At 47.2% G+C, this 19,260-nt stretch overlaps 1 protein-coding gene across 6 annotated transcripts in view; it reads right to left on the bottom strand.

Moving 5' to 3' along the window:
• The window catches only part of LOC120947778 (uncharacterized protein DDB_G0283357), a 138,299-nt gene extending 125,930 nt beyond the window's left edge, over window positions 1-12,369 (bottom strand). The window contains exons 1-2 of one of the 6 annotated variants that reach the window (XM_049607743.1): window positions 12,013-12,369; window positions 10,124-10,573 (exon numbers count right to left, since the gene is read on the bottom strand). The gene's annotated coding sequence lies outside the window, so the exon portion shown is untranslated. The remainder of the gene's footprint in view (window positions 1-10,123; window positions 10,574-12,012) is intronic. The other 5 variants (XM_049607744.1, XM_040363472.2, XM_049607745.1 and 2 more) reach the window with 5 other exon arrangements.
• Between the last annotated feature and the right edge of the window lie 6,891 nt (window positions 12,370-19,260).

Genomic DNA, 19,260 nt, shown 5'->3' with positions numbered 1-19,260 from the left:
TCGCGGTCAGGCAGGCAGGCAGGCAGCGCCAGAAAAACGACGGTAAAGAAGGAGCAACCTTTTTCTCGTGTCTGATTCTCTGCTCGATTGCGGTGAGTAAAAATTGTTCAGAGACCAACCAACAATCGGCGACCGAAACCGGGCGACCAACCGAGTGCTTGTTGTTTGTTGGCCGGGTTCCGGCTGCCCGCCGTCGCTTGTAAAAGGGCCCGCTTTGCTCGCCTGAATGGACCTGTTTTACTCCAAAGTAGATAGATACTTAAACGGACGAAACACGGGCAAACGAAAAAAAAATCGAAGTCCCGCACACTCCAAACTGAGTTGTATAAGAGAGGAGAACCCCGAATGGAAAAGATCCGTATCAATCGGAAATGTACCATAAGCAACAAGTCCTTTTTGTTTGGTGCTTTCTTCGGTTGGAAGGATCTTTTTTTATTTGGCTCCCCTCGAGAGACTTGCTACTTGCAGAAAAGCCCACCCAGCATCAGGACACTTCCTCACTGCTTTTTGCTTTCCCTTCTTGCTGACAGATGTTTTATCGGATCTTCCAAAGGTTCCACACGTCGACGGGCGACTTCCGGGACGGGGGCAGGCACACCAACAAAACCCAACTCGTCCAGGAGGTTCGCGGTCGGTGAATCAACTGGTCGGCGATTCTCTGGTTGAGGCGGCGGCAGCAGGCGAATACAAACTACACGCCACCAAACTGCGCTTAACTTTCTGCTGCCCGCTACTTCCCGCCGGAAACATCGGAACATTACCGGAATCAAGGTACCGTGTACAAATGCGACCTCAGCAACACATCGTTGTGCGGTACCACAGGAGAGAACGGGTGAGTGAGAGGTCCAGTGAGGTCTAAGAGATTCGCAAACGAACGAGCAAATAACCAGCCCAATCCTTCTTCCTCAAAGTGAGGGCCGCGTGGCCGCCACCACTCCAGGAGTCATCCGTCCCACTCTGGGTAGAAAGTTGGCAAGAAAGTTTTCTCTATTTCCCCTTCCCAAAAGGGACGATATGGCAAGGGATGCAAAGGGAGTAGATGAAGTAAGACGTACAGAAAAAAGCTGCTTTATAACACTCGCTTACCCTTCTCATCCTCTCTCGCTCTCCTCTCCCCTCTCGTACTTCCTCCGCAGTTTTGCCCTCAACAGGGGAGTTGCACAACATTTTTCCGTCTGAATGGAAAACAAATTGAAAACGTCAAAGTTTTGCACGGTGAAAGATCGCCTGCTGCCGGGAGGGTTTCGGGGGACATTACCCTTTCAGCCCGCCCGCGCTGTGTAGACATCAGAGTATGTGTGTTTGTTTGTGTGAAAAGCTGCTCTTGTTAAAGCAGCAGCTGCAAACAAAAAAAGAGTAAGCACACGTGTACCGAACGGATTTAGGAGCAACTTTAATATCACATCTCCTCCCCAGGCTCTTACGCGAATATACGTACACGTAATTTTAAAGAGGAAAATCTAGCAGCAGAAGGAGCATATACGATATCAGTTGCCGCCGTTAAGTGGGAATTAGTGGAAAAGCCCCTTTTGTTCTATGCTTCCGAACGGGGACCGTTACCGATTATCCCAGCGACGACAACCAAAGTCGGTAGAAAAATCGATACTTTTAAAGCCCTGCCCTGTTTGTACCTGTGTCGTTGGCCGTCTACGTACAGCATGCAAAAAGTGGGAATCGTGTGGTGGAATAGCTGAAGCAATTGCGTCACCGAAGCAGCTCGAGGAAAAATGGGGGAAAAAAACAGTGGAAAAAGTCCTCATTTACACCCGCGACCTGAGAGAGATGATCTTGACGGTTCGGTGATTTGACTGAGGCGTGGTGGTGTAAACACACACACACACTTTCAACTCACACATACGCACGCAAACGATCAACATCATCCATTCCCCTTCTTTTCTTTTGCGGCCGACAGGTGTGCGGCGCGAACGATGGGCAGGAAAAGTGGCTGGAGAGTTTTTCCGCGCGAACCAAAGCGAACTGTTGCTCACAAAAGCTTTCGACAAGTGGATGCGAGTGTAAATGTGAATGAACCACACGAACCAGCAGACCCTTCACGGGGTACAGTTTTCCTTTCCGTGCTTTTCCCACCTCTCACGCGCTTTGTGGTTCAACCGTTGCGGTGTTGAAGGGGGAAAAAAGGGCGCAGAAAAGTGTTACTTTTATTTCCACGACTTCTTGTACCGTGCGTGGCTGATGCTGGCTTTTTCCAGCCCACAACCACAGCCACCGCGCTGAACGAGGATGTGTTTCACCCTCTGTGTGTGTGTGGCATTGTGGTTGACGCGTGGTGGGGAAATCGTGTACGTTTCCTTCACATTTCCGTTTGTGGTAGGATGAATAACGCATAAGGAGGAAAAAAAAAAGAACGGAACAGCTCACCCACACACCAATCCTTTCCTTCACAGCTCTTCAGGTTGCACTTTTGGTGCAGTTTTCGTTGCCAAAGCCTTTCCAGTACTGCTTTGTCTATTTTTTGCATTAGCAAAGCATCGCATATCTCTGTTTACTTCACAAATAATGAAACAAAGCTTAAGTGCTTTTTGGTAGCTAAACGCATGGAGCCGTACGATGGCTTCAACTGCTCATCAAAGTTTGCTCAAAACAGCAAAGCTTTGAATGCAAACAGATCTCCCTCGCCATCACATGGCACAATTGGTCGATTCTTTCACAGTGTGCAGCAAACGGAATGTGTGTTTTCGTCGATATTTTATAGCCCTAAAACATCCCTGCTTTGGTGCTTCTCTGTCTGTGGATAAGGATAAACACCAAGCGGACATGTTCTTTGCCATGCCAAAGCAGCCGTATTGTTGTCAAAATGGATTTAAGAAAAAAAAAAAAAGGTTGAATTTCAAATGCTTGCATTACGAATTTTAATCCATTTTTTATTCACCCTGAACGCTTCTGGCTCTGTGTGTTGGTGTGAGCGGGGTGTTTTATTCAGTTCAGTCTGACTGGGCAATCTGAAGGATCAACGCTTCAATCGATTCAAGCAACAAGCAAGCATTCGTCCCCTCTGCTAGTCTCCGGTCCGTCCGGACTCGACCGACTCGCATAAAACATTGATCCTGGCGGTCTTCTCCCCCAAACGAACGGGACAACACCACCATAAAACTTTCAACCAGCAGTCTCACTCTCGGTCTAACCGCAAGCTTCCGAAACCGCATCGCAACACCACCACCACACACAAACACACACCAAACACACGAGGAGATCCGGGATTGGGGTAGTAGTTTATTTGCAAGAATTTCCCAGGCTCTCGTTACAAGTAGGTCAGTTGTACCGATGCCTAACATCCGTGGAAGATGCGGAGAGTGAAGATGGAATCTTTCAGCAATTTATCTAAAACATGACAACAGTAGCTATTTGTGGCTGTTTGGGTGTGTGTGTGCCTTCAAGCAGAATGAAGTGTGTTTGCACATTATCGTGCTTTATGTGTTTGCGTACGTTACCTAAGAATTTATGCTAAGAATGTAATTTTTCGTTCCAGAAGATGTAGAAAGTTACAACTTTTACCAGTCAGTCTCATTCCCTTGTCCAGAAGATTTATCACTTTTGCTCTCTCTCTCTCTCTCTCTCTCTCTCTCTCTCTCTCTCTCTCTCTCTCTCTCTCTCTCTCTCTCTTTCTCTCTCTTTCTCTGTCCCGCGGAATGAATGTGAAAAGTCATTTTACCCTTTGCACAAGCGGCAAATGTATGCAAAACCGAGAGCATCATAATCCGAATCATCATTATCACACACACACACAGCAGGGAGTGGGACTCCCATCTTTTTTATCAATCCTTTTTGTTCTACTGCCTCTTCGCTACCCCCCTTTTCTTCCACCAACCGCCTCCATTCGGGTTGTACTACGGGTTTCTCGGCCACTCTAATTAGTGCGGTTTTGTTGCAACTCGCGCTCGCTCGCTCTCTTTGCAGCTCACTCCACCCGTTCCAGGGCAACGCTTGAGCCGGCCAGCTCACCGCCAGCTCATGTGACGGCACCGCGGTGCGCTCATTTCAAACCCCGTCCCGTCGACTGGGGCGAGAGCACAATCGGGTATCAAATCGCAAGTACGGCCAACATTCGCGCGCAATGGTACGGGTGCGCGCAGCAATGGAGAAGCCATCGACCGAAGGTAATTTTGCAGCCATTTAGGGGCCGAAAGGCTAATGACAATGATGATGATGATGATGATGATGCACCGAGAGCCGGTGAAAAGTCGGAGAGAAAATGCGGGAATGCGAAATGGAAAAGACCTGACCTGAAACTGGACCGGATGTTACCGGCCAGATCCTCTCCCCTTTTGCCTCTGTTGCCATTTTGCCGGATGATTCCGGAACACACGCACACACACACGAAAGCCGAAGTTCATTAGCTTATTTGCATTTGCGAACGAGGCGCATGATGATGAGATGACGTCCACTAGGGTCCACCCCGCCTAGTGTCATGGGGAGACAATGAGGCGACGCATTAGTCATCGCCAGGGTGCACACTCTCCTACGGGGAGTACTGGTAGTAGTAGTAAATGTCCCCTGGTCGGTCAGGGTGTGTGTCCTTCACAAGCGTTTCACTGAAAAGGATTAAATTAAATTCTACCATAACCACCAGAGATTCATGATAGTCACGGGGAGGGTAGAACACATCCATCTCTCTTTCCCTCTCTCTCTATCTCCGTCTCTTTGGAGTATGTGTGCACGCTTTGGCATCTTCATTTACAAAACAATAAACCGATGGAGCAACACCACTTTTCCCACGGCTTTTCCCGTGGGTGTGCGTGGCTAACGCGAACAATATTAATCCCTTTTCTGCCACCCTGAAACTACAGCACACAGCACAGGCCAATGCATAATGCAACGAAAGTGCACGGAGGTGGGTGCACTTCCGGCGGGTGCGGGCGATTTATTTGCACCTGTTGTGTTGGCGGGGCCGCTGTTCAGGGGGAGGAAAACACGGCAAAAATAATTCTGTTTACAGATCAACCGTTCAATTACAACCGGGCGTTAAGCTGCGCCCGATCGGTTGATTGATTTTTCCCAGCAAAAGAGAAAATCACTCGAATAGCGTGCCATAAATATTGACCCCGTTCGAAGGGAGTAGTAGGTAGTTCAGAAATCGCGTTGTGTATTGATTTTTGCACACAAATCTGCATCGAGTGTGTTCAGTTATTGGCAAACAAATTAAAAAATAAACAAACATTGTTGACTAAATTGGTAGCAGCAGCGCTGAAACCGGATAAATAATTCTTTTGCACGACACCTCTGAACGGATGTCACGACACTTCTACATGTTTGAAGTGCATATTTGTAAGTGTCTGTTTAAAAATCAATATTCTACGGCAAAGATGCGACTGCTTGTGCACCAACCTACTCGTAAAAGCTCGCTCTTCCACTCTAATCTAGCCTTCTTAACCTAAATGCAAAATTCGACCCAAAAAAAAAAAAAGAACTGAGACGTGTCTGACACCGAAAGCGCCCATCCTTGGCTGGGTGGCAGGGATTAGCTCGCATTTGCACCGCAACACACCGTGGCAATTATTTCGCATCATAAATCCCACGCACCGACCGCCCATTAGAAGAAGAGCAGCACTAGCAGAAAACAGGCAGAAAAAAGACACATTGAAAAGCGTTAAGGATCTCGACGCGGCTGCTAAGCCCTACGCTTTCCCGTTTTTTTCCAACTGGATGGCTCATAAATTTCCTCAGAATGGAAAACACCAGACACCAGCAGAGATCTTTCTATTTTCTTTCTGTTTTTTTTTTGCTTTGCTTTCCTTGCAGCTTTTGGTAGTCCAATTCTGTTGCTTCGTTTCTGCTCTAATAAACGAGGCAAAACGGGAGTGGAAAAACAAAACTCCAGCGACAGAAACGGAACAGAACGATCGTGGTGGCGTTATCAAGATGCAATGAATCTTCGCGCGATTCTTCCATCCCTCAACAACGCTGTTCCCGTTCTCACTGGTCAGGATGACGGTGCGGAGGCGCGCGCAACAATGTTGGTGCGCCTTGGCCCCACGGACCCGGAAACCCACAGATCCCGGTTGATGATGACACGCCGTGATCAGACCACAGGAGAGAAGCGTTTAAAAATCCAAAAAAAATGATTATCGGATGACACACGGGAGAGTTTTTTCCTGCGTTCCGTGCTAAAGCTGGATGCTTCTCCAGCAAAACCAAAGGCTTCATATTGTACCGCGTCCCATATATGGCGAATTGGAAGCGATTAGAACATCCACCAGGAACTCACAAGCCGGAGCAATCAGGAAGCTTCCCGCGTCGTGTGCTTTTTTGTGTGCTTTATTAAATTCGACCACCCAACCTCGAAATCCCTCTAAATAAAAACCATGATTCACAAAAGCAGCGCGCACTGGAAACCAAGACAGACACGATGCAACTTTAGCACTCTACTGAAAAAGCAGCCAAAATAAAGCTGCCTTCAAAAAAGTGCCATAAATAATGCAAGAGCATAAATGTGTCGCGGGGCGTGTGAGCTTCTTCGACTTTGCATGCGGTCGAGAGGCAGCCGGGTGGTGGTTGGAAGGTGACTGCAAGTTGTGTGGTTTCCTCCTCCAGTGTTGCTCAGGAAGAGCAGCAAGAATGCCGCCTCCCGTTTATGCCGCGTCCGGAAGCGGTGGCAGCTGAGTCTCGGGGAGCCGGTACCCGTGGGTTTGAGCAAAGTTTGGTTTTATGACCTTGTTACAGAAACAGCAAGCCCACAACCTACGCACATATCATCCCTCGCTTGTCCACTGGCGCTGTACCACCACCGAGACAGAGAGAGAGAGACCTCATCATGCCGGACGGATAAAGAGGGACAACGAGTGGCTCGTTCAATTCATACTTGATGAGACGGCAAAGGAAGACGAAGCAGAGGGAAATTTGTCTTTAACTTTTCCACCGAATGTGCAAAGATGCATGCTGCAAAAAAAACCCCAATTTCGGGAGTTTGACGGCAGTTTTATGAGCTTTTTGAATGCGCTGGAAGGCCGCTGTTCGGCCCAAACGTGATTGTAAGATAAAATGATTGCACTTTGGTGAAGAAAATGCGCTAACACAACACACAACAGACGTCAAAACTCGTGCTGATGTTGGCATGAAGAAAGTTTAGCGCGGATCAATTTACAGCGGCTTCCTTGCCCCGCACGGAAGGTATGGCATTACACAGACGCCTTTTTTTCGAGCCGGGAAGATATCTGTCTCTCCATTCTCTATCCCCTCAATACCGCAACGCTCATCCCCTCCCCCCCCCCCCCCCCCCCCCATCGATGCGCCATTACTCATCTTTCATCTTCCACCAGAAATGATCGTGTGTGGGATCTGTTCCACTATCTCTCCCAAGCGCACCGGGGCTCAAGGTAAAGATCAGTTCAGCGACGAAAACATGATACACACGTCACGGCATCTTCACCCGGTTGGTCCTTCCTCCTCTCGCGTGCCTTGTTTCCTGATGTGGGTTCTTTTTTTTTCTGTGGTGCAAGAAAATCTTCTCAGCTGTACTTCAACTCCGAAAAACCACAAGCCTCCTTTCTCCGTGCGCTCGCGGTTGGGCCCGGTATTCAACAAGCAAAAACCCGGCGAGAGCTCTAGTTTCGTTCCACAGCACACTCCGGCTGGTTTGTGGTGGGGTACACCGACTCTCGACTGTTGCCTACAAAGCCTGCTGCCCCAGAACGGCTGGAAAATACCAAAAATACACCAAGTGGGTAGGAAACTTTTCCAATCCAACGGAAAGCGGACAAAAGCCGCCATGGGCTAAACTGCAGGGCGGGAGAATCGTGTGGTTACACACGCGCCTACCCCCAGTGCGGCGATAATGAACGATAAATTATCGATGCAAAGGAAGAAGATACGACGGGGCCTACGGTACCTCGCAAGCGAACGAGGCAGTGTGTCTAGGATTTTCGGACGAATAACATCATAAAACCATCCCCTTGGAAGGTGGAAATTTTATCCCATAGATTAAATTGGGAAAGTTTGCCATAATGGAAACGCTGTGGGGTATTTTTCAGCGTACTTTATTAGGCAAACTACATTAAAGCGCCTACATTTCCATAGTGTTAGGCGCTATAACCACCATTGCTGCACCTACGATGCAATGTCGCTATATAATTGATTTCCTCCTTGGTGGGTGTGGTGGAATACGATGCCAAAAAACCAGGACCATTTTGCAACAAATGCTCTCGTCCTAGACCCCTTACACCCCCCCCCCCCCCCTATAATAACATAAAAATCGATTTGTAAAGGACCTCTCTTCGCTGTCTCCGGCTTTCCGATCCACTTCCGAGGCGAGATAAATTTAAATAAATTGCAATTTATAGAGCACTTTTGCCAGCACTTTGCATACCTTTTTTTGTTGCTATTTTGTTTCGTTATTGTTTATCTTTTGGGATGCTTGGGAAGAATGGGGCGACGAAGGCATACAACACAATGTGTTGCCGCATTGCTAAAATAGAGCAAAAGCAGCAGCAGCTTCTCTCGGCCTCCATAAAATCCACACAAGCGGGACACAACACCATGAATATATGATTTGTCGTCCGTGCTTTGGTTTTTTTTTTTCGTTTGTTTGCTGCTTCTATTTCTCTCCACCTCGTTTGTGTGGTTTGAGCCGCACGAAAAACATGTTGCTGATGTAGCCGTGTGTGCCGAAAAAACCACGCTGTGGTGTGAGGGGCGCTGAATTTATGCTGACTATTTACGACCTCTGCTCGCGGTGCGCCATTGTAGGTCCCATGTTTTCCGGCGGTACGCACTTACCGAGTGATGAGTGAAATTGTTTCACATCATCACAACATAAATGATTCGATTAAGGTTTCACCATTAAGGGGGGTGGTGCGTGTGGGTGTAGGCTGTGTCCATGCCCAGCCCGACTGGGCCAGTGCCATTCCACCGAGCAATAATATGGCACGAGCATTGGCAGGAATGAATTGGTGTACCGAAATGTGTCCCCATTATGCAGCTGCACTGCAAACTGCAACACTGGGTGGAATGTGGGCAGCAAGCGACCAGAGACACACACACGCACCGAGTGAAGCAAAATGAAAAAAAAAACTCGTCACAAACACAAAACTAAAACCCCCGCCCGTAGGAGATGCGGCAGCGGGAAGGTCAGCATAAAAAATGGCTGCAAGCATACGCACACGCATGCACGCGCAATGACACGCTGGACTAGTTTTTTTATTTTTATTTTTTTATGGCCTTGTTCTACCCACCTATTCCCGTTGCAAAATGGTCCCCCTCTGCCAAGCTCTTCCCGCATCACACAGCGACGAACCGAGAAGGCAGCAGCAGCAGCAGCCTGGTTGCGATAAAAATGCGACCCAAGCGTGTACAAAATAACTGCACCCGAATAGCGCGAGAGGATGTTTATGATGATGCTGCTGATGCAGAGGGGATTGGGAGGAGGTGGAGGAGCCGGCAAAGGCCCGGTTTGGTCTGCGGTGCAATGGACGAGTGCTACTGTGCGTATGATACGGCACACGATGTTAATCAGCACCGGGCGCACACCAACGATGACGTGATGCACAAACGCACAAGTGCGCCACACACACACACACACACACACACACACACACACACACACACAATGCGGATCTCGTGGCTGGTATGCGTGTGGCACCCCCTCCGGCCCCCTCGGAGGGAGCCGTTCCGTCGTTACGCACCAGCATAAACGCACCCCCGGTAAAGGCCGGCAAATATTAAGCAACAAAATGCAAAACACACACACACACACTCTCTGTCTCGCTCAGTGTTTTGTGTAGCAATTGCAGATTGCTACGAATGGTGCTTGCTCGGGGTGGCCGCGGTGGGGTGAGCGCTTTCAAATTACTTTCCGCAATACTTGTCCGTTGCTTTATTTTTAAAAAAATTGTAGAGCACTTCGATAAAAATGCTTGGCAAAGCATGCATAACTACACACGAATAATAATAAACGAGCCGTCAAACGCTAGTGCACGCGTGTCTAGGAAGCGCGAGCAAAACCCTGTGCAATGACGTGTTTTGGTCCTTCGAGCCGGAGGTTACACTCATTTGTTTGTGCTTCGTGGCTTACGTTCTGGAGTTTGGCAATCTCCGAACTGGGATTCGGGTTCGTGTTTTAGTTGAACAAATTCCCTTCCCAACTTTAAGATACATTTGCTTTCAAACTTACAGTTTTGTTTGTCTCCTAATGTTATCGATGTATTTTTAGTGTAGATAAAATTGGCGAAACCCACAACTCGGGTCGCTTCGACGTTAACCACACGTTGATGTGATTGTTGGCTACTGCTGTTTGGGCTTTACCGGTGAATCGATAGCAAGCAGAAGCTCAGCAGCCACTGTAATTATGCTGTCACACGCACACACTCGTTTTTCGCTCCTGTCACTGTGAATTTACACTGTTGCTTTTTGGAACACATGAAAGTGGATTTCAATCACTAACGCTTGTTGCTGGAGCGTTGTTTTGGGCCTCAAAAAACAAATCGCTTGGTTTTGTACGCTTACTTCAACACTTTATTATTATTATTTTTTTTTTGTACACGTAAATGACACCAACTGTTGTAGAACACTGATTAGCGAAAGGGTGTACATAGAACAGAACCAGTGCAAAACTATAAAAAATCTAGTAGTAGAAAGTAGTAGAGTAGAGGAAAACTAAAATTTTCATTAAATTGCACCACAACAACACAACACATGGGACGACAAAACTGGACAATAGTAAGAAAACCAAAAACAATACACATATACACTCAACACACACACATACAAAGGACATTTAAAAACAAGTGAACACAAAACCACACAATCATGACCAACAAAAAAACACATAACTTGGCATACAAAAGCGGATAAAAACGATAAAATAATCAGCTTGAACATATCACCAAGGGAAATTCCGCAAAACTGAGAACGACAAACCGTAACACACAGATGCGGGGCACAAGCACACGCAAAACAGGACACAATCCAGTGGTGGTGGTGGTGGTGGTGGTTCTGCCGGCATTTTCGTTTTGTACTCTTGTTTAGGATTTACCACTTTTGTCGCACTCGTGTGGAGCGCAAACACGACCGAACATGTGTGGTACGGCTGCTGCTGCTGCTACTACAGCCGTTGTTGTGCCGCTGCATGGTTTTTACCCGTAGGCATGTGGGAAAACCACCATATCCCGTGTACAGGAGCGGCGTTCGAGCTTTTCCCAGTATCCCACACACAATGTATACACACACCACCAACACACAGGCATGCATTCACGTACACACACACACACACACCTACAAGACCCGGCTGGCTAGTCTGGCAGCAGGTGGAAAAGTAGCGATAAGGAAATTCAATTCAACCAACTTGATTTTCCACCATCCGGTGAAATCCGTTCGTAGTCGAGCGCGCCACCACCGCACCACGTGGAAAGGAGCTTTTTCTACCGTTCGCCTGCTGCCTTCCACAATGCAGTGGCAGCAGCAGCAGCGGCGGAAAACTTCATTGATTTTCTTGCTCGCTACACGCTTTTCCACCCCGTTTTAGCCTCGCGTCCCAAACTTCACAACAGTTGCCCTTCGTCGCCGTATCGTCGTTTAGTTGCCATGGCGATAGACTGAGCCTGCGGTAGAGTAAGGGTGAGGCGCGTCTTTTGGAGGATTATTTCCACCAGAGAAGCCCGGAATGTCCGGCACAAACATACACACACACGCACACACACACACACGAGGTTCAACCAACCACACCCGATTTTACGCTCTTCTGAGCTGTTTGGAAAACTGTTTACTTCTTCGTTTATTTACGGAACCTCGCGCAAGAGCGGAGGCATGCGAAACGTGTTTATAGGAAAACACCGGGCAAAGGCTTCCCTTTCGATTGCTTTCAATTGTGGGTTTGGACTGTAGCAGCACACACTGTTTTTTTTTGCTTTTTCTGCCGGAATTTATAACGAATAAAATGAAAGCGTTTCTTTTCTTCACTTCTGCACCTTGTAACTTTTATTGACGCCGAACACGTTTGTGCTACCACGGCTCACAGTAAGCAGTTATAGATTTGGTGCACGGTTAAAGAATCACTTTACTCACACTGTATGGTTCTTCTCCTCAGTATAATGTGCACTTTTTCATACAACACGCACTATCGAACCGTACCGCTCCAACTGAAGGATGCGCATAAAACTCTCCAGTGTGTACACGCACGAGAGACCGCTTGCTTGCCTTCCGAAAAACTCGCCCGGGAACGCACGTAGCACACCCTTCCCGTTCGACCGCTAGACGACAAATGCTGCCGGGATGAACACCGGTGCGCTCACGAATCATGGCGCGGCATGAACACTACACCCGAGCGCGCGGATCGAGCTGCGGACTCGGGTGAACGGGACGATGCGTTCGGGTTTTGCGTGAATCGCAGCATGTGCAGCCGCCGCAGCAAGCAGCCCCGGTGTTTCGGTAGAAAATTCATGTGCGATGCGGTGCGTGAGTGTTGTACCGGGTATTTGACAGGGAGTTTTGGGCAAAATATGTCTAGAGGCGGCAAAGCAACGATGTTAGCTTCAGGTGCTGAACTCTAAATGAATGGCATCGTGGCGGCGATTGCACTGTTTTGTAGCTTATTTCATCTATATTTTGTTGTGAACGAGCTTTAGAAGAAAAGAACATTAAAAAAAAAACATGATAATTATTGTAATTTCAAAACAGAAACACATGTCAATATACTACTTCAACAGTACATTGCCATTGTGTACCAGAGAAGCTGCTACAATTGAAACCATTCTTCCGGGAACGAAAACATATAAAAAAAAACAACAAACTTCGCATCATCGCCTCGAGGGTTCATTTCCCGTGCGACCGGTTCATTTACGCCGGGTTCGGACGATGCAACGAGGAAAGCATGATCTCGCTATCTCACTTGCATTCGGCTGTCAGCTTCGGTCGGTTTCGGCGCAAAGTTCATTCTGTGTTTGCCCAACAGCAACACATTCATTCCAGAGCTGTCAAACACTGGTTGTGCAAGTGCAGACGCTTTGATATTATCCAATAAATGTACATGGTGATTCTTCGTGCGTATCACTATCCAAATTTTCTGGATGACACATTCGTAACTTCGTTTGCGCCAGCATTTTGTGCAAGTCCTAAGTGAAGAACAAACGGACAACAAAGAAGCGAAACTTTCTTCGTACTTTGCATTTAAATCGAAACCGAATCAACTAAGGCAGCGTGTTTCACGATTTATGCTCTCTAATATAAATTTCCCGCTCGTTATACCATTGATTTCTTTCTTTTTTCTCTCCTTCTTTAACATATTCCACTTACCATAGAGGTGTAGTTGATTTCCATGTTCACCGAAAACCGTCACACCGTGACACAACTGTCAAACGAGCCCCAGTGTTCTTTTCCTCCTCTTCTGCCCCCCCCCCCCCCCCCTCGCACGACGGGTTTCGTGAATATACGGATTTGCATTTATGCTACTAATTATCTCCAACCTTCTTCTAACCCCCTTCCATCCGCCCCCCTCGCAGGTTCAGCAGCAGAACGAACAAATGGGAAGAAAAGCTTACAAAACCGTACACGCACCCAACACAGAGTCCGTCGTCTCCGTTGTCGTTTCGCCCCAAAAAGGAAGTCCAAAAATTAAGAGATTCTCCATTCTGTCGTCTTCTCTGTGTCGGGGGGAGAAGGGGGGGGGGGGGGGGTACGAACGTTCATCTCCCCAACTGGTAGGCACCCCGCGCTGGCGAAGCGAGCGTTTGGGCGGGCGACGCAACTCCAAGGACGCGAAAGAATGTAGCCGGGGTTGGGACTTCGACTTCGATGAATTTCGAGCAAGAAACGGCAAGCCGCCGATGCACACACACACCCCGCGCAAAAGGCGCTGAAAGAAGCATTGGGCGCGAAACGGCGGGTCACCAACGCAACGGTTGATGAGGGAAAAGAAAATCATCAATAAGCAAAGAAGAAGAAGAAGAAGAAGAAGAAGAAAAAACAGAAAAAAACAGAAATCGGCCGCCGTACGCCCCGAAACAAATCAAAGGAACGAAAAAGACAAAAGTAGATGAAGACGCGAGGCAAACGGTAAGAATGGAAGAGAGCAAGAGAAATTGGTGTAGAACGATAAGAAGGAGAAGTAAGAAATCAAACTATAATCAATAGTGTGTGATAGCGATAGCGGGGCGCACTGTACAACCAAAGGGAATGAGTAAGAGGAAACAAGGGGAAAGGTAAGAGGAGAAAACAAAAAACACATAAAAACAAAGGGAAAACAAAAGAAACACACGCACACACGCAACAGAAAGGGCCAGTTCGGGGAAAAGCGAAGGGAAACCGAAGCAAAATTGAACAAGAAATAGACCCAGAGAGTGATGTTGATACGAGCACAGTGAGAATGGTGATGAAGATGGTAATGATGATGAACAGCGAAAGCAGAGTCAAAATAAAAAAGAAAGAAAGAATAAAACCCAATGTGCTACGCCGGGGTTGCTTTGACCACTGTGGTTGCTCTTTAGAACGCAACTTTCCTGCACGCTGCACGGGTGCATACAACAGACCGACCCCGTGATGGGTGATGACGACATTTAAGCGTAGTTAGTCGCTAGGTCCAGGCAAAGTATGGAAACACTCCGTATGACACACTGGGCTTGGGCAATACCTTGACAACCAATGGTCAAAGGAGAGTAGTGTGCAACGAAAACAACACGCACGAAAGAAAGTGCCCACAAAAGGGACCCTTTCTCTACCCTCTCCCCCTTTTTCCGTCTCCACACTCTTCGTAGTTTTCCTCGTGTCTTGCAGCGAGTGAAGTAGAAAAACGACGCACCAAAAATCGTAAAATGAACGAGTGTATATTTTTATGTATATTTATTGGGGAACCATAAAATTTTATGATTCAATTCAAGAGTCCAAACACAAACACAGTGCGACCCAGCGCACAGCGCGGGGCACCCATTGCCCGGGGCATTAAACCGATGCATATAAGGCCACCCTCCCCGTTACCTCTCACCGTCAAAATTTCCAACAGTTGCGAATTGCCAAGCTCCCCGCACGGTGTTTGTCGGTGACACATGGATTAGAAAGGGGGCTGACACATGGTGGATTGGAACGAAATAAAAACAATCCGTGCGCGATCTGGTCCGCTGCTGCATGCCGAAACCGTTGCCATGGGTAATCCAACCCCCACGGTAATAGGCTCTGCTTATTGCACCTCGCTCGGTGACGATGATGCGCGTGCAAAATCCCCAGGCAACGTAATTTAAATCCGACCGGAGCCATTGCTGATCGAAACTAGGGAAGGGAGAAGAAAAAAATGTTGCAGAAATTGCAGATTTTTTGTTACTTTTGATAAATTACGCATCAAATTGATTTGCATTGCAAAACAAAAAGAACAATCCTTCTCGCGTGGTGGGCGTTAGCCAGATAACTTTCGGATTGACGGTGCTTTGCGCTGAACACAATCGATTATTTTTATTGATTTGCCAAGAACTGTTTGCGCCAAGAGCACACGCAAAAGAGTAGGAAATTAACGAAACAATAACAAAAAAAAACCTTCAAAAGAACAAGAGCGTGCCGCGATGGCGGCAGCTTAAGGGTGGAATATCCGACGCTTTCCGACACCAGATAAAAATGTGTGCTAACGTTTTTCAATCGCTCGGTGTCGTTCCGTTCCTTCTTTCTGTTCTGTTTGTTTAATTTCTTTTATTTTAAACTTTTTTCTTGTTCTTTTTTTTTGTAAGTGCCGATTGTGTTTCTTTCATCTCACACTGCCGCGTTTCGCTTTTGCTTTGTCTTTTTTTGCTAATCTCCGTTCCGTTTTTGCTTCTTCCTTAGCCGTGTTAGGTGCAGTTTTAACGCTGTTTTAAACTTTGTTTTCTTTCTGCCGTTGGCCTACTCTTTTCGTCGACCGGCGATCATTAGGCGGCAAACAAACGGGTTCATTTCAGCACGCATTTATGCGACGCGATCATTACCACCCGCTGCCATTTAGATTAGTCATGTCGGGGTTTTTTTGCCTTTTTCACCCTTTGCAAGTATATGTTCTTTGCTGTGGTTTCTGTGCTTCCCATAAACCGCACCACACAACCGATTCGTCCCGTGCGGTGTAGTTAAAACAACACCAACCGGAGATGCATTAACCTCGAAACTATATCGAATAATATATAAACTCACGCCGTCAACGGTTTCGGGGTCTTGCTTGTTTGCGGTGTGGTGTTTTGCCCCGCTTTAACATTCCTAAACACTCCACACAGGGTCGTGTGCGTATAACTGTCACCTGAAGTGCGTTACATCGCACGGGTCTTCTCCCATTTAAACAGTGCGGAGGGGAGTCGTCGTCGTCGTCGTCATCGGCGTCCCGCACGGAGTAATAAAATGAGAGAAAATATTTCGCGTCCAGCGCTTATTGTGCCGATGTGTGCTCCGGATTCCAAGGTAACACAGTGCCAGCCAAGGCCCCGGGGGCCCTCCCATTTTCTGAATGGCTTAACCAGACCATGTCGTCAGAACGCACGCGTACCCTACACCCTCTGCTGCAGTTACTGTTCGCCATCGTTTGGCGATTGATATGCAAATTGGTTTCTTGGCCGGGAAAGGAATTTAACTGTTTCCGAACGAAATGTTTAAAAGTTCTCTGTGGGTGCGAAAAGCATTGCAGAACATTCCATCCCCAATGTGTGCAGAGTGCGGGAGCAAACTAAAAAATAAATAAATAAACAAAAATACCCACAGCATCTGCCTACAGATCAAGACCAAGTGCCCTTCAAACAGCGTTCAGATTTATGGACAATTTAACTTTGATGCGATTTTTGACTACCGGGATAGGATATTAAAGGAGTACTCAGGATAACCTGTCGCTGCCAATACCAAAGCATATCCCAACATCGTCACACATCAGTTCACTCTCACTTCGTCATCTCTTGCAAAGAGTATAATGCTTACTTGGAAGAAAGACCGTTTACCAATCTCTGGATTGTTGAGTGCAGAATCCCATGTTTACAGTTCTTTTTTCACATTCAGCTGGGCTGAAGTCTGGAAAACAAATATTTAAAAAGTCTTTTACTTAGTCTGAAAATTAATAACGCATCATATTGCATAGACTTACAAGATCCTTTATAGAACTACGTCTGCGACCTGCCTTGTGCTTGCGGGTGCTCTAACGTACGACGCTATAAAGATGGTTCCGCGTGGCGACGCAAACGCGCAACAAATAGCACTACAGCTCAACATTACTACCCTTAGTCACTTCAAAACATTCGAAATAGTTGGTTCTTTCTTCACTATCGTCAATTAACTTCATTTCAACAACTTAAAAACAAATTGTGCAAGAACAACCATGGCTTTGCTAATTAAGTTCATGTCGCACAGTTAATTGAAATTTCCCACCAAGTGCCTTACCGGTGTAATTAACTCATTTTCATATCTGTTCCAATGAGTACCACCACCTTACCCCGGCGTACAGGTTCTTGCACGAGTCGAGATTCCAGCGATCTTGTTGGGTTTGACGCTAAACGGTCAAAGTGGCCAATCTGCTACAACTAAGGCGCACAGTTGACAAACAACTCGCCCCAGGTCCAAGTGTTTGCACACCGCAACAGATCCCTGGGGCCCTTCATCTAACATCGCCTTCATCAGCCTTCTCCCAAAAACGAGCTCCGAAAAAAAAAAAAACGCTACGCCTTTGGCCGTGTATTGGAACATCATCAACCTACTTGAGCACTTTAGTCCCACTCCCCAAAATAACAAAACAAAAAAATACACCACCGCTTAAGTACTCATAAGTCAAACAACTAAAAGCCGGCATACACCGAAAGCCGCCAGTGTCTGCCAATGTTCCAACAAACCTTGGCAAAGGTATGGGAAAGGTGGCCAACGACGATTCAACAACATTATTGACACTCAAGTGGCGTCTTCGGCTTGAGACACGGAGCCTCCTTCTTCACGCTTCGGGGCTTCGGGGCCGTTTCTAGTGCGTGTGTGTGCGCGCATCTACTAGGTTTCCGTCTGGACAGCATTCCAAAAGTGACGGCAGTCAAACGGCTGTTGTAAGCGCTAACGGGAATTCACAAGATCTGTTCCAGCATCAGGTCAGCATCACAGCATCAAACGATTCCATCGCCAGGGTGTAAACAGTGCGCCTCGACATTTCGGGGAAAACGTGGTGGTAGGTGTGTAGCGGATGTTTAATGATTTTTGTGTAATTAATTTCTCGATTTGTCTCGTCCGCAAACCGTTCCCTCACCTTGCAGCACTAACGCCCAAAAGAAATGTTTTGGGAAGAGAGTGAATAAGAAGGAAAAAAACCGGAATGAAACGACAAGGTCGGTTGAATGAAATGCTCCCCTACAGCACGCTCGAGAGGTCATGCTGGGGCGACTACGATCATAAAGTTTATTACACCTCCAGAGTGGGGCGGTACCACCACCACTTTGACCCGACAGAACCCAACGCTGATGATTGCCTGCAGTCAAAACGCGCCATGCCTTTTGCTGTGTTATGTTGCGTTGTTGAAATGTGCGTACGGCGGGATTCTTATGCTCCCGCGACGCGACCTCTCTACGCACGCACAATCCAGGGATGTATGCACATTGAAATTCTTCAAAAAAGAACTACCTGCTGAAACAAATGTCAACAGTTGTAAATTATTTCACCGTACACTTTGGTTTTTTTTCCTAGCAACGTTTTACCCGTTGATGCTTTTATGCTGCAATTGCTGACTACGCATGAACGCCCGCCCCGAGGAATTCTATGTTTATCGTGGAGAATGGCTTCCGAGGTTTTATTAGTACCTCTTTCAATGTATACACGCGCGAACTCTCCCACAACAACCTGTCATCAAACCGTTCGGTGGACGTTTAATAGTCCCGTACGTTCCTTAGTACAATGCACCAACCGCGTGTGTAGTCGTGGAACGAAGCTTTATGTTTTCTTCTTCTATCTCCATTACTGTCAGCCTAACTGATGGAGCTTTAGAATTTTGAAGCTACACGCTAGAGTGACGCCTAATAAAGTGACAAATGCGTTGCGTCGTTGTCCCGGGGCACGCAATTAAAGGGAAAAAAGAGAGAGACGGGATACCCATCACCCTCGTGCGACTGTCACGTTCCAAGGCCCGGTGATTTAGGCCCTGAGATTGGAGACAGGTGTCTACGGTGAAAAGCACCAGTTGCCAGTTTGCTCACTTTGTGACACTTTCTTTTGAACTTTGAAGTGGAATTTTGAAGATAAAAAATTGGAAAAACTTTTGAAAGCGTCAGTAATATTGTGACATCTTATCAACGCCGTGGCATTGCTCTCGAGGTTTAATTGAAATAAGTTTGAAGCAAAGGACAGAAGCTCGCGTAATAA

This window comes from Anopheles coluzzii, chromosome 2 (assembly GCF_943734685.1).
Source record: "Anopheles coluzzii chromosome 2, AcolN3, whole genome shotgun sequence".
Classification (NCBI taxonomy): domain Eukaryota; kingdom Metazoa; phylum Arthropoda; class Insecta; order Diptera; family Culicidae; genus Anopheles; species Anopheles coluzzii.
This window is presented reverse-complemented; position numbering and strand designations above follow the sequence as displayed.